This window comes from Hemitrygon akajei, chromosome 7 (genome assembly GCF_048418815.1).
Source record: "Hemitrygon akajei chromosome 7, sHemAka1.3, whole genome shotgun sequence".
NCBI lineage: Eukaryota > Metazoa > Chordata > Chondrichthyes > Myliobatiformes > Dasyatidae > Hemitrygon > Hemitrygon akajei.
Window position 1 is genome coordinate 127595002 of NC_133130.1, and position 24403 is coordinate 127619404.

The window sequence follows — 24403 nt, forward strand, 5'->3', positions numbered from 1 at the left end:
TTATCAGAGATGTAATAGCATTTCCCACAATTTATTAAAATCTACCTGTTTAAACCGCCAAAGAAGCCAATCTCCCAGCCCTGCGGTCCAAGCATAATCCATTTGCACAAATTACAATTAAATGAATGTGAGGGTGGCAGAGCAGCATGGATATTAACACTAATTGTTGTCTAGCTTCGCACAGCACAGCCTTGCTGCAATTTACTTAATGAAAATCTGTTTAGTTTAATTGCTTTGATACCATTCCCTTTATCTCAATGAATGTGCGTGTTAAGCCAGCTTTGCCGGCCGCGCTCTGCTTCAGTAATGGTCTGTACAAGAAGGCCAGTGTTTATGTCTCTGAGTCTAATCTCTTTGCTCAAAAAATATAACATTCCAGCTGGCTTAAAATGGTCTGAATTAGACAGTCTTAAGTAAACAAAGTCAAGTGTAATGAAAAACATCTTTGAAACAGAAGCCAAACTTAAGGTATTAAAGGAATTTGCAACTAAACTTAGATTCACTTCTAATTTAGTTTTCCTACATTCCTAAGCATCTAGCGTCATAGAAAAGTACAGCGCAGAAACAGGCACTTTGGCCCATCTAGTCCATTTAAATTGACTAGTTCTACTGTCATGCACCTGGACCATAGCCCTCCGTGTACCTATTCAAACTTCACTTAAATATTGAAATAGAGTTCGCATGCAACACCTGTGTTGGCAGCTCGCCCACCACACTCTCATGACCCTCTCTAAGTGAAGAGGTTTCTCCTCATGCTCTCCTTAAACTTTTCACATTTCACCCATAACCTCTTAGTTGTAGTGTCACCGGACCTCACTGGAAATGCTCTGCTTGCATTTAATCTAACTAATATCTACTATGGTTTTTATTAAATTATAAATATATTTAGAGATGCAGCACGGTAACAGGCCCTTCCAGTCCAACTAGCCCACATTGCCTAATTACATCCATGTGACCAATTAACCTACTAACCAATATATCTTTACACTATGGGGGGGGGGGGAGAGGAGAAAGAAACCAGAGCACCCAGAGGAAACCCAAGCGATCATGGGGAGAACGTATAAACTCCTTACAGGTCGTGGCAGGAATTGAACCCAGGTCGCTGATGCTATAATAGCATTGCACTAATCACTACACTATCACTCTTCACTGCTACCGATCACTGGTAAAGCCCACCCCTCACCCCAACCACTGAGCACAATTACAAGGAAGGTTGTCACAGTAAAGCAACACCTATCATCAAAGACCCCTGCCACCCAGGCCCTGCTCTCTTCTCACTGCTGCCATCAGGGAGAAGGTACAAGAGCCTCAGGATCCACACCACCAGGTTCAGGGACAGTTACTACCCCTCAATTGTCAGGCTCTTGAACCAGAGAGGTTAACTACACTTGCTCCATGACTGAACTGTTCCCACAACCTATGGACTCACTTTCAAGGACTCTTCATCTCATGTTCTCAATATTTATTATCTATTATTAATATTATTCTGTTTATTTTTTTAAATTTGCACATTAATTACCAGCATCCAGGAAATCTTCAAGGAGCAATGCCTCTAAATAGCAGCATCCATCATTAAGGATCCCCATCACCCAGGACATGCCTTCTTCTCATTGTTACCATCAAGGAGCAGGTACAGAAGCCTGAAGGCACACGCTCAACGATTCAGGAACAGCTTCTTCCCCTCTGCCATCCAATTTCTAAATGGACACTGAACCCATGAACACCACCTCACTACTTTTTACTTCTACTTTTGCATGACTTATTTATTTTTACATATAAATATTACATCGTACTGTTGCACAAAGAGAACTTACACAACACATGCTGGTTAAATGAAGTCTGATACTGATTTAGATTGGTTGTTCATCTTGTGTGTGGGTTTTCATGGATTTTATTGTTTTGCTTTGTATTTACTATGAATGCCCACAGGAAAATGAATCTCAGTGTAGTATATAGTGACCCTTTCCATCTGAGAGAAATACTGCTGTTAGTTTTCCCTCTAACACGCCACCTGTAACTGACAAAAGCAAACTCATTCTGCCCTTCCCGTTATCATGCAAGGGAAAGCAGTTTCTGAAAACAGCCTCTGACTGAGATAAGGACTTGGCAACTGAAGAATATCAGGAAGATGCCAGAATTTTGCCACTGTGGCACCATCTGCACACTTAGCTGCTGGTCAGTTTTAAATGTATACAGTCAGGCACGCAACAGCAGTAACATACCGAGGGATCTTGAAGCCCAAGTCCATAGCTGACTTAAAATTGGAACACTAGCAGATTATGAAATAAAGGCACGTGGCTTGCCGGCCTGCACTGGTTAGGCCATGGAGAACAAGAATAAAGAACTTTGGCTGAGCTGTACTTGGAGCATTATGTACAATTCTGGTTGTTCTATTACAGAAAGGACATGGAAGATCTGGGTGGAGTACAGAACAGGTTTATCAGGATGCTGCCTTGATTAGTGGGTATAAGCTGTAAAGAAAGATTAGGCATTTATTTATTGGTTGATCTATTGAGATACAGTGCAGAGAAGGCCCTTCTGGTCCTTCGAGCCACACTGCTCAGCAATCCCCCGATATAACCTAGCCTAAACATGGGACAATTTACAATGAGCAATTAACCTACCAACCAGCACGTTTTTTGGACTGTGGGAGGAAACCGGAGCACCCAGAGGAAACACACATGGTCACAGGGAGAACATACAAGCTCCTTACAGATGGCGGCAGGAATTGAACCTGGGTTGCTTGTACTGTAAAGCATTGTGCTAGCCACTACACTACCTGCCACTTTTGTTTACAGTAGAAATGGTGTTGCTTTGGTGAAATCAGATGCGTGAATGGTGTACAGAGTATTGATGAAAAGTAGTACAATTGTTTGTGCGTTATTAGTTTAGGTAGATTGTGCTTGTCTATGATTGTGACTGAGATGAAGATCAGACCACATTTTATGAGTAATTAATGCAGAAAACCAGGTAACTGCAAAGGGTTCACAAACGTTTTCCTACAAATGTATATGTGCCTCAGACTTTTGCACTGTATTGTATATGTAGATATCTACATGTGTTCCATGTGCCCTTACACTCGCTTTGTACAGTACATTTCCCTGAAGCCGTTCTCCAACCTCACTTCGTATCAACAGCAGATGCATTAATTACATTTGGCCCCTCAGGAGCATTCCCTGTGGGCAACTAACCAGATGTATACCACTACTTATCCCCAGGATCAGTGTCTGGGCAGCTCTCCCCTTCCCTGATGTCTCTCAGTGACAGCACTTCAGACTCTAAGTTTGAGCTGAAGCTCTTCAAGATACAAGCACTTGCCACAAACTTGTCAGTAATCACAATGGTCTCCAGAAACAGCCACAGTTATAGTGCAACAGTTGAACTATTCTACCAATATGACCTTATTTAATTCAACATTTTATTTAGGTAATCTTTTATACCTTGACTACGCAATTGATTAGATACGAGTAAACCAAAAACCTATGTTACTATATTATTCAATTTTAAACACAAGAAAATCTGCAAATGCTGGAAATGAATAAACAATTGATGTTTCAGGCTGACACCCCTCTTCAGGGCTGGAAAGGAAGGGAAAACATCATAGGTAATGTGTTTCTCTTTCTTGGATGTCAACATTTCTGAGGATCTATCCTGGCCCAAACATATCGATGCAGTTACAAAGAAGGCACGACAGTGGCTATATTTCATTGAGTGTGAGGAGATTTGGTATGCCACCAAAGCCACTCGCAGACTTGGGCCATGACCCTTCATCAGAGACCCTTTGTTAACAATGCAGTTGTCTTGATAATGCAAAGTTTAGCAATGTCTTCTGCAAATACGATGATATTTTTCCTCATCAATCGAAATATCAAACGGATAATAGGAAACCCATTAAGCATTGCTGATGTTAAAAAGTTCTGAATATTGACAGGTTAAGTGCTTTTAAAAGTTAAGTGAAAATCGAACGATAGTTTATTTCAATCACAGATACTGCATCAGTGCTGTCATACACCAGTGTCATTTTTTGCTGTTAGCTCAAATCATGCAATCATCTGAGATCACAGAGCGGGAGATCAAAGCTCTCATTGTACCTTAATGCAGCAATTAACAATCCCTTTGGTTCTGTAAATTTGTTACAGTCGGGGATGGTAATGGGATAAGCTCTCACTACCTATTAAATGCTCCCAAACGTGTGTGCCTCAAATAACCTCTGACAACCAAGATCAGCTCCTGGCCTTCATGTGTAAGCCTGGTGGAACCATTTCTTCTGATTGGAGAAGTGGCAAAGATGGGTTACTGGTGCCTTAAAACCAGTCAATCTAGGCAGATGATCAGCTCATCTAGGAGAAGGAAAACTCTGATCTCAAACCTCTGCTGCCATGCAGCTATACCCTCCCACGGGGAAGGGTTCAGGAGTAAGCCCCCAAAGAAAAAACCTGAGCCTGACTCCCTAGGGTAGTCCTACATTGAGTTTAACACTGACCGGCAACTCTTGCAATGCTGCTGGTGCCAAACTGTATTGGTCTCTGGGTTCATCAGATGAGTGGAGTGGGGGAGCTTGCGACATGAGCAACAGCTTGCTCTCCATATTGTACTGCCCTGGCTTGCGTATCTAGATAGCTAGGATGCAACATCCATGGTCGACCCTGACCAACAGAGGCCTTACTAACAATCACTTCCATGTGTTTTGTTTCTTCAAGGAACATTCACATCTGGAGTACAGGCACTGCTGAATCAGTACAAAACAGCTGGAAACTGATCTAATCATCCTTTTAGTGAACTTTGAATATTCAGTCAGCTAACAATATAATCCCAAGAACAGATGCCACAAATACAAATGTTTTTATAAAGGTCTGACATGTAGGAAGATATAAGGGCTACTGTGGGGAAATTATTTTGAGCCCACTGTTAATATCCTCTTAAAATTGGTTGGGACAACTAGAGGTCATAGGTTAATGGTGAAAGGTGAAACATTTAAGGGGAACACGAGGAGCAACGTCTTCATTCAGAGGGTGGTGAGTGTGGAATGAGCTTCCAGAACAAGTGGTGCATGCAAACTCGATTTCAACATTTAAGTTTGGATAGGTACGTGGATGGCAGGGATATGGAGGGCAATGGTCTTGGTGCAGGTCGATCAGAGTAAGAAGTTTAAATGGTTCAGCACCTCCTCGACAGGCTGAACATCCTTCTTCTGTGCTGTACTTTTCTATGAGTCTATGACACCAGTATTATAACTTACTTAAAAATTTATTTTGAAGGATCATGGGCAGTTAGAATGGTTCAGACTGTAATAAAGACTTGAAAAATTTGATGATGAATATAATGTACATTGTCATAATATTTTTTTGTTTGGGATGTACAGGCAGTCCCTGGGTTACGAACGAGTTCCGTTCCTGAGTCTGACTTTAAGTCGGATTTGTACGTAAGTCGGAACAGGTACATCCGGTATTATTTAGCATCAGTTAGTCAAACGTTTGTCTTAGTATATAGTATATATTTTACCTTTCTATGCATATAAAACACTTAAGCAACGTATGTATTCCAATAATTAAACCACTGCGTTGCTGAGTAATAATTGTAGCTTTCATCGGGGCAGGACCTTTCACATGCTCCATTATTCTCACTTTATCCTTTAAAATTGTTCCAATTGTTGACTGACTGTAGCCTAATGCTTTTCCAATGACTGATGGCATTTCACCTTTTTCCAAACGCTTTATTATTTCCACTTTATTTTCAATTGTGATTGCTTCCCGTCAAGAGAACAGAAACACTGCGGGTGGCGGGTCCCGACCTCCGCTGGCTCCCGAGGTCTGCTGTGTCCTAAAGACTACCGCACTGAATTCCCCGGGTCCTAAAGTCCATCGCACTGTGACAGGTTAAATGAACAAGTGGGGGCTGTGCTGGGTTTGGGTATTTGATCCTCCTCAATATTCCGTGTGGGAATTTAAACTGGAGGTGGCAGTGTTTTTTTTTAAAACGAGGTTGAGATGCGAGCTCGACATCAACCCGGCGTGCTCGGGAGCGGTCTGTCACTGGATTGAACTCGGGAACTTCCGTTCTCGAGCCCGGCGCTGATCTCAGTACGCCACCAGCCGACCGGAAAAGGCGGGGGTGGGTCAGGGTGAATCTTGCTAAGAAAAATTTAAGCCAAATACAAAGTTACACACTCAACACAGTGCCAACCGCAACGGCTTAAAATGGCAGAAGGCGTTGCAATCCGATTTAAAATGGCGGACGGTGTTCTCCTTCCTCGGTTCATAAGTATGAGTTGTTTGTAAGTCAGACTCGGGGACTACCTGTATAGTGAAAATGTTTCTGTTGGTTTAATTCTTTTTCTCTCCTCCATCTCCTTCATTTTCTTTAAACCGTTGGCTTTTTCAACTTAGTTACGAAGACCTTCTAAAGAAATCCCAGCCATGCAGTCAAGTGCGAGGTTCTACACTTTGGTAAGATGAACCAGGGTAGGTCTTACAGAGTGAATGGTAGGGCACTGAGGAGTGTGGTAGAACAAACGGATTTGAGAATATAAGTCCATAATTTATTGAAAGTGGCATCACAGGTAGACAGTCGTAAAAGGTTTTGGCACATTGGCCTTAATAAATTAAAGTATTGAGTACAGGAGTTGTGATGCTATGTAGAAGTTGTATAAAACATTGGTGCAGTTTTGGTCACCTACCTACAGGAAAGCTGTAAGTAAGATTGAAAGAGTACAGAGAAAATTTGCAAGGATGTTGCCAGGATTTGTGGACCTGAGTTATAAGGAAAGATTGAAAAGGTTAGTTCTTCACTGTTGGAGCATAAGCCAATGAGGGGAGATTTGACAGAGGTATACAAAATTATGAGGGGTATAGGGCAAATGCAAGCAGGTTTTGCCCACTGAGTTCGGGTGGGATTACAACTAGAGGTCATGGATTAAGGGTGAAAGGTGAAAAGTTTAAGGAGAACACAAGAAGAACCTACTTCAGAGGGTGGTGAGAGTGTGGAATGAGCTGCCAGAACAAGTGGAGCACACAAGCTCATTTCAACATTTAAGAGAAGTTTGGATAAATACATAGAGGGTTGGGGTATGGAGGGCTGTGGTCCAGGTGCAGTTCGATGGAAATAGGCAGTTTAAATAGTTTAGTACTGACTAAATGGGCCAAAGGGCCTGTTTTCTGTGCTGTACTTTTCTATGACTCTCTGTTTAACTATCAAAATTACATGGGCAGAGATAGAGCCATGCAGTCTTAGAATGCACAACTGAAGCAGCAAAAGATAGAAATCCAATCCTTGCTCCAAAATCCAAGGGAAGAACGGACACAAGAAATTCATTATGAAGGTGCACAAAGATTAGAAATCTGCATAATTTTGTATGGTGCATCAGACTGAAGTTTTGGAGTACGTGCTTGCAATAAAAGAAAGTTAGTTTGAATTTGGATCACAGTGCACATTTGACAGTTTATCAGAAAGAGTTCCACATTACTTTAGTGCAGATAATGTGGAAAGAAAATGTTAGAAGCTTTAAAAAAAAACTACAGACATTCATTTTAAGAAGCTTTACTTAAAGTCTATGATTTATTATTTTTATTTGGAGATACAGTTCAGAACATTCTGGCCTAATGAACTGCGCTGCCAGCAACCTACCTATTTAGCCAAAGCCTAATCAAAGGACACCCCCAAGAGGACCACAACATTGTCATAGGATTTGGAGGCTTGTGTGCCTCAATGACCCAGAGAGCTATGTTGGCTGGAGTCAGGGCTTTGTGCTTTCACTCATGGTAAGGTCACCCAATCCAAACAGGTCAAAGGGTAGAGGCCAGACTAAGAGTGGTCCACCAGTCCTCCAGGTTTGGAGGTTTAACTCAGAGCTAACAACCCAGATGGGTAAATCAAAATTGTTACGGAAACAGCAATGAACAATCCTTCTATACTTCTGTAAGACTTGTATGGACAGACAAAGATGGAGGATCTTTGTTGCTTCTCTAAATGCCAGCACTGTAATGGGCAGTTAAAAAAAAACCAGGATAATGTATAATGACCAATTGACCTACCAACCAGAACATCTTTGGACTGTGGGAAGAAACCGGAGCTCCAGAAGGAAACCCTTTTGGTCATGAGGAGAAAGTAAAAGCACTTTGCAGCTCGTGCCAGAATTGAATTCTGAAACAACCTGAGCTGTAATATCATCAAACTACTGTGGCACCCAAAACTACCTCACTTAAAATTCATTGGAAACTAATCAGCCCAAATTTTTTCACTGAGCAAGCAATAAATCTTTTTTTCTAAAGTGATATTGACTGTAACCATGCAAAGCCACCTTATAACATGATCAAACATCACTAACTAGCTAGCTTTCAATTAGTTAGCTTGTCCCACAATCATTGTTGTATTAACTGAATTCAACAAAGATATTAGAAAGACTTGCCCTTCTTGAGTTTTGGAGGGCAAGACTGTTCCTTCTAAAATCTAATATACAATGCAGAAAGTTGTGAACTCAGTCAGCTCCATCATGGGCACTAGCCCCCCCCACCCCCCCCCCCCAGCAGCCAGGAAGGACATCTTCAAGAAGTAATGTCTCAAAAAGGTAGCATTCATCAGTAAGGAGGTACAGAAGCCTGAAGGCACACATGCAGTGATTCAAGAACAGCTTATTTCCCTTAGCCATCAATCTTCTGAATGGACATTGAACAGCACCTCACTATTTTCCCCAGCTTTTTGCACTACTTTGGAGGCTTGTGTGCCTCGATGATCAAGAGAGCTACTGTATGTTGCTGGAGTCAGGGCTTATGCTTTGGCTCTTGGTAGAACGCTACTGACGTGATGAGGGAAACCCTAAACACCAGAGATTGAGGATCTGCATTTCTACCTTGAGTGCCAGTGGTGTAATGGGCAGTAGGTAAAATTGTTACTGTAATTTAGTTGTTATGTATTGCATTGTACTGCTGCCTCATAACCACAAATTTAATGACATATGCCAGTGATATTAAACCTGAACGTGATTGTTCTGATTTTAAAAATAAATTTTTTTACTGTAATGCATAGTAGTATTTAACTAAATGGTACCTCATGCAAAGAGTTAAACAATACTAAAGTGGGAGCATGATTGGACAGGAAATAAATGAGAGACAACAATATGCATCTCCTACTCTCAGCTGAGGAATTGATCTTGTCTTCCATTCCCTGAACAGAAAGTTATTAATCTTTTCAATTAATGCATGCACACATCTCCCTAAAGTGGAAACTAAGCCATTACATCGATAGTTGGGCCCTGAGAGCATTATTGTGGCGTACAATTATTGTATATACTGTACCAGTAGGTACCATGAAAGTCCGACAGCAATATTAAGGCATCAAAACTGCAAAGTCACCAAGTTTATGAAGTGAATGGCTCAAAATATATAAAGGGCAATTCAAAATGTTCTTGATAAGCTGTCACTAGCCCCAAGTGTCCATGATTCAGATCAACAAATATTTGTTCATTTTGCATTATTTTCACAATTACAAAGTATTTGCATGTGATATTATTAAATTAAGCCCTATACGTCTCATGCAAAAGACAGGTGAAGAATTATACGCATTCTTCAGCTTCTGTGATGTGGTGAGGAAATAATTGCAATCATCCACTGTAACAACGCAAAGCCACTTTTCAAAAGTTGTTGTTGCTCCTTCTCGTGCCTTGACATGCATTGGGCAACATTTTTTGCTGTTTCCTTAACATTTTTCCTTTTTTTTTTAAACAAGGCTGAATTACTAGCTACGACCCAGCACAAGTGGGAACCAATGGGCCGACTGGATTCAAACTGGGACAATTCACCCCAAAGTCTGGTGTTGATGCCAATACATCACCAGTGGCACCATAAGTGGAAACCCCAAAACCACAGCATCATCAAAACATCACCAATTCACTAGCTCTCAATTGATTACATTTAGTTTCTGGTTAATCAACCCTGAATGATCAAGTATGGTTTTAAAAAAAAATTCTAAAAAGATTAGCTTTATTTGTTATACGTAAATCAAAGCATACATTAAAATGCATCATTTGCATCAAAACAAATCTGCGAGAATTCTACTTAAGAGAAGCTCGCAAGTGTTGCCATGCTTCCTGCCAACATAGCATGCCCACAAGTTACTAACCGCAGCTGTACATCTTTGGACTGTGGGAGGAAACTGGAGAAAACCCATGTGGTCATGGGAAGAACGTACAAACTCCTCACCAACAGTAGCAGCAATTCGAAGGTCCACAAGGTTCAAAGGGTCATTTCTTTATCAAAATATGTATCCAGAATCTGTCGAGATTTGTCTTGTCCAGATTGCCATAAAATACAGAAAACCATAGGAGTAGTGGAAAGAATGACATCAATGGCCCTCTCAACAGGAAAAAGAAACAAAAACTCACAAACCCCAAATACGCCCAAATCCTCGCTTGCACAAAAGCTGACAGATCACCCAAATCTCCAGGCAACAACAAAAAAAAAATCGGTGAGAACACCAGAAAAACATAGAACCGGAAGAGGCCAATATGAACTACAGTCCAACCTCAGAACTTTGATAACATCTCCGAGAGCATCAGGACCCAGTGGCCTCTCTGAGGACAGTGACACGAACCAACAGCCTCTCCAAGACCAACAATCAGTGATCACTGGTGCTAGAGCGATTATTTGATCACATCTGCAGTAGATCTGGCAGACTACTGTTCAGGAATGGACAGAACACAAACTCGGATTTGTGACTTTTTAATTATATTGATTCATTCGCACCATGTTGATTTGTCAGCAACAATGATAGTTATTCCTCCAAGGAGCTTTGTGTTTTGGCATGCCTCAGTGACCTCGAGGGCAACGTTGGCTGGAATCAGGGATTTATGCTTTGGCTCTTGGTAGGGTCACCCATATCAAACAAGTCAAAGAGCAGAGGCCAGACTAAGAGTGACCCATTGGTCCTTCAGGTTTGGAAGTTCAGCTCAGGGCTAACAACCCTGACTGGTAAAAATTGTTATGGAAACAGCAATGAAGAATCCTTCTACATCTGAGTGAGATGGTAATCCCGAGTCTCCACCCGGGATTCGTATCACTGACAGTAGCAAAAACTGAGAGGAATCTACGGACATGATGAGGGAAGACCTGAACACTGCAGAGATGGAAGATTTCCTTCACTGCTGCCCTACTGGCCAGTGGTGTCATGGGCAGACAGACAGACTGATAGTTATTATCATAGAGTCATTGAGAGTCAATCATATACAGGTTTCCCCTGCTATCCGAAAGTAGAGCGTTTCTGTGAAACCTTTTGTAGCTGAAATGGCAAAAAGTGAAGAAGCAATTACCATTAATTTATAGGGGAAAATTTTCTGAGCATTCCCAGATCCAAAAAATAACCTACCAAATAGCACATAAAACCTAAAGTAACACTAACATATAGTAAAAGCAGGAATGAGATGATAAATACACAGCCTATATAAAGTAAACACAAGTTTACTTTAAAAGCGGGCGCCTTTTATCGTAACAGCAAAAATCCTCTTTGGATTTCTTTCGGTTAGCGAAAACATGTTACTAATGTAGGTCTTTCGTAAAAGTGAAGTGGTGTAAAGCGAACTTCCGTAAAGTGGGGGACACCCTGCTGCTGGTTTCAAACTTGGTCTCCGACACCATCTTTGAGGAGTTTGCATGTTTTCACTGTGATCACATGGGTTTCCCCAGGTGCTCCCATTCCTTCTTCATTCCAAAAACATGTTGGAGAATCTACTGTAAATTAACCTAAGAATCTAGAATCTGGACTGGGCATCAATTTAACATAGTAAAACTAAGAAAATGGCTGCACTTAATCCAACTATAACATTAGTTCAATGTTAATGAGTGAAATATAGGCCTGAAAATTTGCAGATGCTAAGAATCCAAAGCGACACACACTAAATGTTGGAGGAACTCAGCAGGCCTGAAACGTTGACTGTTCACTCTTTTCCACAGATGCTGCCTGGCCTGCTGAGTTCCTCCCAGCATTTTTGTGCATGTTGCTTAAGATTTGCTTGCAACTGGCTAATCTCACCCTATCAGTTGTTAACGTTATCTTCTGAGCTGGTTTACTGGTGAAAGCAACAACACAGGTTAAACATTAGCCACAATTTCTTGCCATGTTTAAGTCATAACTGGTGATTTCTGATGGATCACACCTGCCCCCGGTTTTCACCGCACCACTAGCTTGCAGTGAAAATGAGTACAATAAAAGAAAATTATAATACAAACAAAACTATTCGCCATCATAAATTGTTTGTCTATTGCCGGAATCAAATTAAAATGAGGATATTTTATGAAGCCGTTTAAATTTCATATTTTTTTTTAAAAAATCTATAGTTTAAATCTTTTTCCTGAAAGGTCTTGTGTTAAATTGCACTTATTCCTGAAATTATAACAAAGTGATATCACATTACTTGAACTTTAAAAAAAAGTCACAAAGACTTGGGGCAGCACGGTAGTATAGTGGTTAGCATGATACTTTACAGTACAGGCTTTCCAGGTTCAATTCTCGTCGCCACCACTAAGGAGTTTGTTGTTCTCCCCATGACCGGCTGGGTTTTGTCTGGGTGCTCTGGTTTCCTACATCACAGCTGGTAGGTTAATTGGTTATTGTAAATCGTCCCATGATTAAGCTGGGGTTAAATAGTGGACTGCTGGGCATCGCGGCTCGAAGTGTCATAAGGGCCTACTCCACACTGCATCTCAATAAAAAAAAAAGTAAATAACTAGCTTGCCATCATGAACAGAAGCTGGATTGAGCATGGAAAAAAAGGCATTATCTTGGAAATAATTTGGTGGAGCATTATGGGCTGAAGCACAGACAGAAATTTGTTCCACCTCTGCCAGAAGAATAAAGATAAGCAAACCCAATTTCTCCCAGCGTCAGTAGGAATATTCTGCAGGGTGACAGAAGCTGTTGGTTAGGTTGGATTAAACAGATGCCCATTGACGGACAACACAAATTACTTGTCACATTTTTTTTCTATAAACAGCAGAAGATGCATGGTCTGGCAGAGAAAAGTTAACATCTAAGCAATAGTGTCAGTTTGCCAAAAGAAGCAATACTTATCCGCGCAGCCATCTGATGAGATACTAAAGGGAAGGGACAAGAGGCAACGTCATCGATTGCTGCTGCTGCCTCTCCTGCCAAGGCAGCTGTCTTCAGGTGATATCTGTATGTATGATGCTTTCATTGCTCTAAGTGCCCTGTTCAAGCAACCAGCATTCCATCCATCATCAGTCATTAGGAAAGCTATTGGCAGCCAATTAACTAGAGAGGGCCCGAGCTGTGAAACAAATCGGGATCAGTTCATCTTCCAACCTTCGGCTGCAGGCAACTGGAATTTGCCACAGAAGACTGTCACATCTGGTTTCCTTCTCTATATACAACCCATTCCATAAGCTGTCAAAATGGATTTAGAACTAAATCAGAGGAATGCTGTAGTGACAGTGGCAAATAGGGGAGTGCGCAAGGAAGCAAGCTTTGTAGGAGCCAAGTATTGGCTTAACTGCAGGATTATAACAAAGTTGACATGATGGCATGAAGACATTTTATATTTCATTTACAAAACAATAAATAAATACTATTGTTGGTATGATGTTAACAGATGCTCACTCAGTAAACAAAATACTGGAGCACATCTTTCTTTGAATATACCTGTCAAAAAACACATTTTTCTGCTGTGAGGTCCTGCTGAATATGTATTTAAAAGCCCTCAAATCTCTCATTTATTTATCAGTATTCGGCTGCTTTTCCCTCAAACCAGCCCTGGAGGAAACCTGCTGTGGAAATGATATTTGGCATTCTATTTCAGTTAGAAGCATTGACACTTTTCTGCTAACTGCAGGTGGGTGAGGAAGATGGAGACTTTTCCATGAAAGTCAAAACAATGTTATCTTAGCAATGCTTTGCCATGGTAGCATAGCAGTTAGCATGATGCTATTACAGTTTAGGGCACTGGAGTTCAATTCCAACGTCATCTGTACGTTCTCCCCGTGGAATGCGTGGATTTACTCTGGGTGCTCTGGTTTCCTCCCACAATCCAAAGATGCACTGGTTAGTAGGTTAAGTGGTCATTGTAAACTGTCCCATGATTATGCTAGGGTTCGGTCAGGGTTTGTTAGGTGGCATGGCTCAAAGTGCCAGAAGGGCCTATTCCACACTGCATCTCAACAAATAAACATGACTTCCTATAAAAGTTGACTGCAGCAGAAAAACCAGAATCAAAACAACTGCTGCTGCCGGCAACCCTACAAACTTGTATTATTTGCATGAAGTGCCCCTACTCCTGTAGCGTTTGATCCAAATGTCAAGGATATATATTTTGACCCTTTATTAGCAAATGTACAATATGGAAGTGGAGAAACATAAGCATTATTGAGTGATAGAGTGCTCAGCAAAAGGTACAACCTCTGCCGGTCCCAAGCTGCAAACAGCCATGAAATAAGCAAGAATACGGAACTTATTCCCCTTTGCTTTTACCACACCCCTACTCATGTGACCAGTTACAAAATAAACACAAAACCGCACAACACAGAATACAATGCAGACAGAACAGATACATAGCTCCCACAATTACAGGTGGCCCCGTTTTTCGAACGTTCGCTTTATGACACCTCACTGTTACGAAAGACCTACATTAGTTACCTGTTTTCACTAACAGAAAAGTGTTTCACTTTTACAAAAAAAGGCAGCATGTGCCCCTTGCAGCCAAGCTCCTCCTCCGGAACTGCATTCTAGTCGCCATAACTTAAACATGTACCTGTGAGCATCTGTGCTTTATCTCAATTTATTTTGTGCATCCGTTAGCAAGATGAGTTCTAAGGTATCAGAAAAGCCTAAAAGAGCTCGTAAGGGTGTTACACTTAGCGTAAAACCAGACATAATTAAACGTTTCGATCATGGTGAATGAAGTAAGGACATTGTCTGTGCTTTGAACTTGCCTGTGTCCACCATTTGCACTATTTACACACAGAGAGAAAGAATCTTGAAAGTCACCGATGGTTGGTACTGCTCGTAGCAAAGTGGTCTCTTTTAGTCGGCATCCAATAATGGATAAAATGGAAAGTCTATTGCTTGAGTGGATTGATGGGTGCACAAAGTGTGGTGTTCTGTTAAGTTATACTTAAGGAGAAATCAGTCAGTCTTTTAATAAGCTGAAACAGAAAGCACTGGACGATGGTGATGAAGGTGTTGTGAAAGTGGAATTTAAAGGAAGTCATGGGTGGTTTGATCGGTTTCTGAGGCGAGGGCAGCTTCATAGTTTAACGTTTACTGGAGAGAGTGCTTCGGCTGATACTGAAGCTGCTGAAAAGTTCCCAGTAGAACTGAAGAAAATAATTACAGAAGGTGGTTATTCGTATAAGCAAGTGCTTAACTGTGACGAAACTGCAATTTATTGGAAAATATTGCCAAGCAAGACATTTATTTCGATAGAAGAAACTGATAGATGAAGAGCTGATGCAATTGCAAGAGGAAAGAATAACAATCAAAACTGAACGCAGTAGCGAACGGCCTGAAAGTGAAGTCGTCCAGGAACTGAACATGAAGCAATTGCGTGAGATTTTCACTGCGATTGACAACACTGCAATGATTGCAGAAAAGTATGATTTTAATTTTGAAAGGGTACATAGGTTTAGGGCATATTTACAGGATGGTTTGAGTGCTTACAAAGAAGTGTATGATAGAAAAATGCGCGAGGCTAAGCAGTCAAGCATACTGTTGTTTTTCAAGCCTTCCACATCAGCCACAGCAGATGATGAAACTTGACTTTCGACATCGAGGCAGGCAGACACAGAAGACGTTAGTGATCTGTCTGCCCTGATGGAAATAGACGACGATGAGATGACACCCCAGTCTCCTGTACCTCCCACCACCCCAGCCTCCAATGACTCGCCTAACGCACCATTAGTGTGCTCGCTGTCTTCCCGATTCTGGTAAGTGAAACTACACTGTACATACACTATTTCTACTTTTTATAGGCTGTGTATTTGTATGTGTTATTTGGTATGATTTGGCAGCTTCATAGCTTATAAGTTACTGGAGAAAGTGGTTCCGCTACGCTAGTAGCGCTACGTAATGAGATTTTCACTATGCTGCAATGATCGCAGGAAAGTATTTCTACTTTATATAGGCTGTATATTTATCATATCATTCCTGCTTTTACTATATGTTACTGTTATTTTAGGTTTCATATGTTATTTGGCAAGAGTTTGTAGGTTTTTTTTGGGTCTGGGAACGCTCACAAATTTTTCCCATATAAATAAATGGTAATTGCTTATTCACTTAACAACATTTCGGCTTACAAACCGTTTCATAGGAACGCTTTACCTTCGGATAGCGGGGGAAACCTGTACTATAAACTGCAAGATGAATCTGCTTTGGTCAGGTGGTGTGCTATTGTTGCCAGTTTGTGACATAAAGGGCCTCAGCCAAGCGAAAGCATTCATTAGCGTTGGTCAGATAGGCAACAATTTCCATAACAATGCATACCCTTGATTGACGGCATCAGCAAATCCATAATATTTTCTTTGGTGTTGTCAGAAGCTAATGCAAATGAAACACAGGGCTTGCACAATTGCAATCTCCTTGGTGCTGACTTATTTACTGAGCATGTATCTGACACGCTGTCAATGACTTAGTTATCCCCTCAAATTATTGATAACCATCTTTAGTTACGTCTATGTAATGTTTTTTTGAAAACATTAAAGCAGTTAAAATATTTCCTAAGATATTTTTAGGAGTAAGAATAAGCTAATTCCATTAATTAAAAAGAAACCAAACACGATTTGAGCTTCTAAAATGGGAAACACAAGTGTTTGGTTTTCGAACGAAGCTTAATAAAAACAGACACAATCACAATGAATTATTTATATGGTGTTTCTTCATTCGATTGCACCCCAACTAGAGAGCTACTTTCCTTGGTCTTGAATTTTCCTCAAGTAGACTGGATACATTTATTTTATTTATTAACAGCCTTGGCTAAAGCCTTCAAAAATCCCTAATCTCAAGGCGTTTCACGAACTTTCCTGCTGAATTAATGAACAGCAGCTATATTTTTTCCTAAAGACCCTGATGCACTGATATATCTGCTAATACCTTTAAAGCCCTGCTCTTTGGGTGTATTCAATCACACTTAACTGAGATTAAATAGAGTTAAGCACTTGTGCACCTGCATTTGATTTTCATATTAAAATGATTTGGTTAACTTTGCCTATGTGACAACAATCAATCCCAGTCTCAAGTGAATTATTTGCATGAACACAAAGCATAGCATGTCTCGAAGTGTTTGTTTCCTTTATACAATAGCAGAGTTGTAGCTTGCAGTAAAGCTTTTTATTTGATTAAACATTCCTAACATATGAACATGTCTGCAACTCTAAGACGTCATAGTTGGTGCGCAAAGGCATGATTAAACATGCAGTGTAACCATGGGTGATTGGCTTGGACTGTTCTCTTGCGATGCATGACTCTGTTTGGCATTGATAAGGTTTGATGCCGCAGGCCTAGTCCAAGAAGTCTATTTAAAGCTATTGAAAGGTTGTGTTTCCACTGAGAAAGAGACCCCTAACCCTCACATGAAAGAAAATCTTCTCTATCCCTTGGTTCTATCCTTGTCTATCCCTAAGCTATCCCTTGGTTTTAAACAGGAGTAGCCAAAAACAAGGGAAAGCCCAAGGTTTTAAATAGTCATAATGGAATAACTTCATTTTTTGAATTTGCATTATTTGACTGTGGTGAAAAGTTCAAGTTTAATTATCATTAGGTCACACATGAATACAGTCCAATGAAATAGTGCTTCTTTGGGGACAAGGTGCTAAACACATTACCCAACAGCACACAGCACATATGGTTTCGTTAGCAGAAAAACATAGTCATGAAAAAAATACTAAGCCCAAGTCCCAATGGCATGACCTGTACATGGTACATGGCAGGTTATCTTGGTTCAGCTTGTTCTTTCACTGAGTGAACACCAGAGGGCAGCACCAATAGGAGGGGGGCCAGTCCCCCACCCAGTACAGATTCCAACAAACAATATCATTGGCCCAATATTATCAAACGTTTTCAAAAGTCACTACCCGAGCTAGCACAGCCTATTCCAAACTTCAAAAATCTTTGTCTGTTAAAAAATACACACTTAATTGCAATTTTCTCCAATTACTGCTCATTCATCTGTTCCTCTGACAGGTCCCACATTGCTCAGTCAATTTTGTACAACAGGAGTGAACATGCCAAGCAATTCATGTAAATCACAAAATATTGGAAAGAATAGGTTCTGAAGTTCTTGGATGCTGAAGAAGGGCCTTGAAAGAGATGGGAAATGGAAGTGACGTTATGGGAAGCTGGGGGGGATCTAAATCTTTGTTTTAGTCACTGGAAGCAGACCGCTAGAAAATATAGTAGTCCAGACAGTTCCACAAGCTTGCTCACTTTTCTGTAAGTCGATAACTTTATCTGATATGGACCTGATGTTATAATTTTAAGCTTTTGGCTGTGTTGTCTTCATATTGGAATTTTCAGCTAACATGCACATCCTCTTTCCTTTCCAGACAGTGAAAATACTCCAGGTCTTTGGACTTCTTTGCTAGCCAACTTGTCTGGTCCTATTCTACATCCATGAAGCTCCAAGATGCTATAAATAAAATAAATGTAATTGAATGGTTGTGAAAGAATACACAATTCTACGAAATGCTTATAGGTAGTTCATAATGAATCACAATTTGGTTCCAACTGAGCAAATGTTGTAGGCCATTCAGCTGAGCCACTGGTTTAATGTTACTCATATCCGAGGAAAGCAACGGTCAGGCTTTGATATGTGCAATAGATTCTAAGGCTGAATTCTCCTCTTCCACAGTCCTAATCTACAATTAATCTGGAATGGGGAATAAACCACACACAACTGCTCATTTTGGCAAACAAGATTGTTACTCCCAAACATAAGAGATGCTGGAGATCTGGAGCAATACACACAAAATGCTGGAGGATCTCAGCCATTAAGGTGGCATCAATGGAGGGGAATAAACAGTTGATATTTCGGGCTGAGAACTTCCATCAAGACTGATAAAGGGTCTCAGCCTGAAAGGTCATGAGACCCTTTATCAGTCTTGATGGAGGACCTCAGCCTGAAATGACTGTTTAATCCCCTCCATAGATGCTGCCTGACCTGTTGAGTTCCTTCAGCATTTTGTGTTACATTACTCACAGAATTCTTCAATTACCTTGACTACATTACAATCAGCTTAGTGAACATTAAGACTACATACAGACCCACAACTTGAATTACCTTTAAAAACTAATCAAAGCATGTGATTCTTGAATACTTTGTAGAGAAGGCTTAGCAACCTTGCTGCTTGCACACATCTATCCCTGTACACATCCCTCTACATTGACAGCAGCAAGTCAATATAAAATGACATTGGTCCACATTTCTCCTGATCCACATTGCCCTCTTATAACACTTCTCCACCTACACTTATGGGTGACGGGATCTCCGCCAGAGGAGGTGTAAGGTGCTCCTTCCCTCCACTAGCCTGCAGGTCACCCTTGTAGCACCTTCTTAGCCTCTCGATCAGGGTCACGTGAAGCCTTCGAGCAGGTGGTGGATAGCTGTATGAGCAGCTGGTGCTTATCACATGTACTAGCTATGCAACCACTGACACCACGCAGACAATCTCTGAAGAGTGTTGTAATGACCGGGGTCACCCGTCTTGTAAAAACACTGCCCAGAAGGCAATGGTAAACCACTTCTGTAGAAAAATTTGACCAGAACAATCACGACCATGGATAAACCGTGGTCGCCCACGTCATACGACACGGCACATGATGATGATGATACCTAACAGCAAACCTGCTTTATCAAGAGTATGACAAGAGTGTTTAGTTGCTCATGCCTAAGGCACAGTTCTTTTAAGGCTACATCCACACTAGACCGGATAATTCTGAAAACGCCGGTTTCGAGTAAAAACGATAGGTGTCCACACTATACGTTTTTGAAAATATCTCTATCCACACTGAAACAGAGATTTCGGCGAATCTCCTCCTGTTGGGCATGCGCAGGACACATCTACCCGAAAACAAGCGACATGTTTGGTGTCGAATCTCGCCGTAAAAGTGCGCGTATGTGTAGTTACAGACTAGAAAAACTTTAAAAGATGGACAGCTGTTGGCTCTCACGCAGGAGAACTTAAAACTAAAAGAAAAACAAATAGTGGAGTGTACGGTGGGAACCGATGGAGTTCAATGACAGATTGACCCGGTTGACGACGAACATTGAGACTAGCTCTGTTGCATTAATAAAGCAACAACACACACAAAATGCTGGTGGAACACAGCAGGCCAGGCAGCATCGATAGGGAGAAGCGCTGTCGATGTTTTGGGCCGAGACCCTTCGTCTGACAATCATTGCAAGTAATAGACTGTACCTTCACTTTGGACTTGGTGGCAATTCGATGTGGCAGAACCAAAGCAAGGCGAGGCGATGGGCCTGTTGGTGAGAGTGAGGAAGATCCGAGGTTCAATCATTTTAAATGCTGTGCCAAATCAGAGAGGTCAGTTATAGGCTGGATCAAGCCAGTGGTGTCCAGGCTCCAAACCATATTGAGGTGACTGAACTCAATGTTTGTACGGAGATTCAGGCACCAGGCCAGCTTCAAAAGGTCAGGGTGTTGGGACACAAGGTGAGGGGCAGATTGCTGTTCCACAACGGTTCTGTGCTGAACTCTCTTTGCAGACTTCAGTTTAGATTGTTATTTGCTTGTGTCATCGTTTGCATGATGTTTTATTCATCTATGCACATTGATGATCCAATGGTCTTTTGGGTGTCTTTGTTTTGTGGCTGCCTGTAAAGAGTCGAATCTCAAGATTGTATAATATACAGTATATGTACTTTGATAATAAATATACTTTGAACATTGAGGAAGTCATATCTCGTGAATTTGAGATTTTGAAGAGGTGACCAAGAGACAGTTGCACCCATCTACCTTTGTATACATCCCTCAACATTGACAGCAGTAACCATATCAATATAAATCACACTGCTCCACTTTTTCCCTGATCCACACTGTCATCTTCTAGCATTTCTACACCTATAGCAAAACTGTTTCATCAAGATCAAAAAATTTGCAGATGAAAATGAAAGGGAAGGAGGCTATAGCAGGATATTGACAAAGGAATGGCAAATGAATTTTAACCTGCACAAGTGCAAAATGATGCACTTTGCAAAGTCAAACCACTTGCATTCTCACAACTCATTTAAGACAGATGCAGATAAGGAAGGAATACCATTATGGAATGGAACAACCTCAAAGACATGAAGGAGATAAATTACTGGACTTTGTAATCATATAAAAATGGGCTGTTTTGAGCTCCGAGATTGAAGCTACCTACCAATGAGTTAATATATCAAGGTAGACTTCCCCTTACAAGGAATAAATGCACTTACAATTTGATCCCCTATGTGTTTGTTTTGATCTGTTACTGTCTATTAGAAGACTTAGTTGAATTGTACTCAACAAAGCTTTTGTTACTTTAACTAAAGCCAATATTCCACTTTCTACTATTAATGAAGCAAAACAGCCATTTAGGAGTCATGCACTCCTTTTAACCTACCTGATGTGAACTTTATGAGATAAGTCACCGTTGCCCCACACCCATTAACAAACCAACAAAGCACTCTAGGATCACACAGGTTCCATTTTGTCACATTAAATTTACAAAAGTTATAAATTCATAAAGACTTCAGGGTTACAGATACATTTCCACAGCTTCAAGCACAAAATTGCACAGGCCAGTGTTTCCATTAACATGTAGATGATCCTTGCAAAGTCACAGCTCATGTTCAGCAGATACAATAACCACCTTTGAAAGACAGATGGGACAGGTACATCGACAGGACAAGTTTACATGGCTATGGGCCCAACACCAACAACTGGCACCAGTTTAGATGAGCCTCTTGATTGCGAGGACTTCTTCGGCCAAAGGGCCTTTTTCTCTGTTGCTGTATGACCAAATCATTAATATATACAGTATGAGAACAGAGAACCCTGCATGGATGCTGGTTACAGGTCTCTCCACACTCCACTTCCATGCTCTGCCATGCACTCCACTACCATCAAGCCAATGTTGTATCTGATTGGTGAGGTCATCCCAGATCTGATGTGTTATAACCTTCTGGACCAGCCAGCCATGCAGAACCTTGTCAAATCTTGCTAAGGTCCATGCAGATAGCACCCCCCACTACTGGAGTTTAGAAAAATGAGGAGGGGGGGGGGGATTTCTTAATCACAAGTCATATAAAATATTTTTCCTACCAATGAGGAAAGACTTTCAGTTCCCCAGACTCCATCCTTTAACTTGATTTTACCAATTTGCCAATAGAGTTCTCTTTCTAATTTAATTTCCTGCTTATCTTTGTACCATAAGCAAACTTGGGATACATATACTACAAATACTTTTCAACCAGGTCATGAATATAGGTCGTGCAGAACTGAGGCCTTAACATTGTTCTCCGAGACATTCCACTCAATGCAGCTTGCAAGATAGAAAAATAACATGTTTTCAGTTTGTAAAGCAGTCCTCTATTAAGATTAACATATTAACCTTAAGTCACTGAACTCTCATCTTGTGTGGCATTTGTTATGTGGCACTTTATCAAATGACCTCCAAGAGGACCACAACCTTGTCGAGGTTTGGAGACGTGTGTTTCAATGACTTGGAGAACTACATTGGCTAGATGCTTTATGCTTTGGCTCTTGTTAGGGTCACCCATGCCAAACAGGTGAAAGGCTAGAGGCCAGGCTAACAGTGGTCCACTGGTCCTCCAGATTCAGGGGTTCAGCTCAGGGCTAACAACCCTGACTGGTCAAACAAAATTGTTACAGAAACAGCCTGAAGAATCCTTCTACATGTTACTGTATTCCTGAGTCTCCACCCAGGACTTGTGTGACTGATGATAGTGAAAACAAAGAGGAAGCTACTGACATGATGAAGGAGGCCCTGAACACTGTCAGAGATGGAGGACTTCACTGCTGCCTTGAACACCAGTGGCATGATGGGCAGCAACTTATCAAATGAGCTTCAGAAATCACAATACACCATCTTGCTTCTAACATCAACTAATTTTTTTTCCAAACTTCCCTTTTATATATAAAGGACACATTTTCACGTCCTTTATAACAGATTCCATAAGTAATTTACACTTTCTGGCCCACAGTGCTTACTTTTTCTCTTGTCCCTTTCTTCAAGGAATACAGTGACTTCTTTCAGAGTGAACATTTGGGAGTAGGGACTCTAAGTGCTTAGTTCAAATAATCAGCCCTAGAAATGTTTTGTCAGTATTTTTCTCCTCTTGGTTAATCAACTACAGCGCTGGACAAAAGTCTTAGGTACACATAGCTAGGGTGCCTAAAACTTTTGCACAGTAATGTAGTAATTTTATGTATTGCACTGTACTGCAAAAAAAAACCAAATTTCATGACATATGTGAGTGATAATAAACCATTCGGGTCTTTATTGTGGACTCAGGGAGAGGGGAATCAAGGTTGGGAAAAGGGGAAGGGAGAGGAGTGGGAGCAGGAAGCACCAGAGAGACATTCTGTAATGATCAATAAACCAATTGTTTAGAATCAAAGGACCTTGCCTGGTGTCTCAGGGCTGGGTGTGTCTGTACCACGCTACCCTTAGCACTCTTTCTCTGCCACTTGTCCTACACCCCACCCGTCGGACTCCATCTTCACCATTCCCAACACCGTTTGCTTCCACAGGTGAACACACTCTCCATTCCATGTTGACAAATAAAGTACTGTTTAGAAGTCTTAAGACATCCTAGCTATATATATGCGCTGCACAAAACTGTATTTTTAGCATACTTACCTCTGTCTACTAAGACTACCTCTGTCAATTTCATTTGTCAAGTCCAGGATCAAGTTCAATTACTGTATTATCTTTGTTACATGCTGCCATTATTTCTTGCTGTCTTCTAGTATAGTCACTGTAGCCACTGTTCAGGGGTCTACAGATTATTCTGTGTTTTCTGCACTTTGCTATTCCCTTCCTCCACAAAAAAAAATTTATATCCTGAGACTGAGCCAAGGTGTTCTCAAACTACAATTCTGACATCATTTTTATTTTACAACTGGAGATATCCCAAACCTGAATCTGAACAGTTGCTCTCAATCTGGCATGGAACTTTTGTTCAAGACTGCATGACTGAACTCAGCCACAACACTCACTGTCCAAAAGTATCCCACTCAGAAATCTGAGCTAAGTTTTAGTTCATAGACTCCACTGCAGAACGTTGCTTTAAAAATGAATCTTTATCAACTAGGACCTTTCCCTAGCCACTTGCGCACAGTAACTGTAAAGTCATACGACAGGGTTGCACTGAATACTGCAGTCTGCCCTCACAAGATCAAAAGCA

At 41.0% G+C, this 24403-nt stretch overlaps 1 protein-coding gene across 7 annotated transcripts in view; it reads right to left on the bottom strand.

Annotated features, from left to right (window-relative positions):
- Positions 1-24403, bottom strand: part of fbrsl1 (fibrosin-like 1) — a 994182-nt gene that overhangs the window by 68844 nt on the left and 900935 nt on the right. The gene's annotated exons all lie outside the window — the stretch shown is intronic.